Below are 2,506 nucleotides of genomic sequence, written 5' to 3' on the forward strand. Positions count from 1 at the left end.
TGGCTGTAATTAGTCAAAAGTACTTGCCAAAAGCAGATGGACTCTGAGGCCATTCCTGCTTCTAAAGGAGGAGAAGCTAGAGAAAGAAGAAGTAAAAAGTACATTTACAATCAAGTGGAATGTAATAAAGAAGAAATGTATTCACACAGAAATGATTAGATATGATTAAATTAAAACACTATTCAAATATGTTATCATTACTGCCATCATTTCCTATGCACCAACCTGTTGAAAGGTCCTTAATGTCTTCCTCTTGATTCTCTACTGTCACAGCATTTTCCTCATACCAGAAATATTGCATATCTTCAGTAAATATTTACTGATGAATTGATTGATCCAGAAATAATTTTGCCTTTGTCCTCTGGGAGGTAGAAAAAGAAGCATTTTTCTCTCTCCTTTCTTTTAATAAACATAACTATTAATCTGCACTAGGTTCATTTTTAGTCTAAAAGAATTCTAATGCCATAACAATCTCACTCATCAATGTTTCAAATTCTAGGAACAGCATTCTTGTTATTATTTGACATATGAGCAGCATTTAATGTCTGTTATTTAACTGCTGTTTATTTGCTCTTTATAACTCTGTTTGATTGTGACATTTTCTCCCCACCGCCACGCATTTCACTTATTTATTTATTTTTTAATTACAGTTGATATTCAATATTACTTTATATTAGTTTCAGGTGCAAAAACATTTGCTTATTCATTTATTTTTTTATTTAGCAGTCATTCCCCAGACACTCCCCACTGTTACTTACTAAACTTACAGTTAGCAAGACTTATAGCCTTTTTTTAATTTGAACTTTTAAGCTACTCTTCCCCATGCTATGTTTGTGAAATTAACATTTTTAACATAAGCATGGGACTTTAAAAGTATTCCTGGTAAATTTTATTTATTTGTTATTTCTAAATTTGGAAACTGTTGAGAGCTTTTTGAATTACAATTTCTTCTTCCAAGATATTAAATATCTCTTCTAACTTCGTGTAATTGAAAATAGGATCTACTAACCTGGCAGGGGAGATACCATGATCACAGAGGTGGTTTTCCCAGGGTGAGACTTATCCATTGCACTCTGCATGTGCTGACCCTTCTGATTTCCCCAAAAGTGGGAAACTTGACTGCATAATTTGTTTAGTAGGACCAAAAGTAAAATAAAATAATAGGATAAGCACACCTTATCTATCATAAATAAGAGGGTTGACCAGGTCAGAGCCAAGGACAATGTGAAAGATTTTGTTTTGTGTTCAACTGGGTGAAAATGAGACATTCTTCTCCTATGAGTACTGTGCAATGAATAGATGAGCACACTTGATATACCAGGGTCACCCTATCTTTGTCCTCCAAATAGTTCTCTTATTTATGTCATGGGCCAGTTTTAAAATCAGAACCAGCATAATTGTTAGTTAAAGAGAAAGAAAAAACACACAGGTAGTATCCTGTACAAAATAATAACCACAGCTAATAGTACCTCTACCTTTTATTCTTGGTGAAGGCAACCCAATGAGTTAAAAGGGTAACAAAATAGTCTGTTAGCCAAGTGTTGGAGACTTGACAAATATAAGTATCTGCCAAAAGCAGATGGACCATGAGGCCATCCTTGCTTCTAAGGAGAACCTAAAGAAAGGAGTATAAGCTGCATTTAGAATCAAGGGTTTTGGAGTCAAGATATGGAACGTAAGGAAAAGGAAATACATTAGGAGAGACCATCTTGTTTTAATATTTGTAACTTCAGTAGATAGTCTTTAAATTGACTAGGAAGAAGTTATCTACTAATAATGGATTTAAAAAATGACCCAGAGCTCCAACAGAATTCTGGCAGTCAGATCCCAGACTTAAGCAGTCTCTCTCTTTCCTCTCTTGGTAGCCTGGTCTCAGGGTTGAGGTGGTGGCGATGTGCAGGGGAGGTTGGTGAAATAGGAGAGAAGACAATGTTTAGGTGGGTGGGAGCTGTGTCTCAATGAAGTCTATTCACTTGAAAAGTCTCTTGTAGTTTCTTTGCATTTTGTTTCTATTTTAAACCTAAGTTATACTTGTATGTCGTTTAAAGAGTCAAATAGTTTTATAAAGCTTATTTTGAAAACAGCAGTACTCCATCCACTTCTTGTCACCATTTTCTGCTTCTCAGAGGTAACCATTTTCAACTCTTTTTAGCTGATTCTTTTTGGTATTCTTTTTGGCATCTCTGTGTCTCTAAATGACATGCTAATATCGCTACTTACTGCTTTTAAAAATGTTTACACATTATTTATTGACTTCCCACTATGAAAGATGAGTTTTTCACCTTCTTCACTATCACCACCACCACACACTCACTCATTCACATGGGCATGGACATGTTTCACTTCCCCTGACCTCCCAATAGAATTGTGTTGTAATTTTTGATCACATCGATATTCAGTGTTTATATTGCTCTCACTATGTAAATATTGTTCACACATAGACATGTAATGGATCTGTGATTTCACTTTTGCACAACTTTTTGTTTTCTCTGGATCTAAAATGTCT

At 34.8% G+C, this 2,506-nt stretch overlaps 1 pseudogene; it reads left to right on the forward strand.

The window, feature by feature from the left end:
- Positions 1-1,001: 1,001 nt before the first annotated feature.
- Positions 1,002-1,145, forward strand: LOC150010500 (U1 spliceosomal RNA; annotated as a pseudogene).
- Positions 1,146-2,506: the final 1,361 nt, after the last annotated feature.

Source organism: Furipterus horrens, unplaced genomic scaffold (genome assembly GCF_987537825.1).
Source record: "Furipterus horrens unplaced genomic scaffold, mFurHor1.1.pri manual_scaffold_5, whole genome shotgun sequence".
Taxonomy (NCBI): Eukaryota; Metazoa; Chordata; class Mammalia; order Chiroptera; family Furipteridae; genus Furipterus; species Furipterus horrens.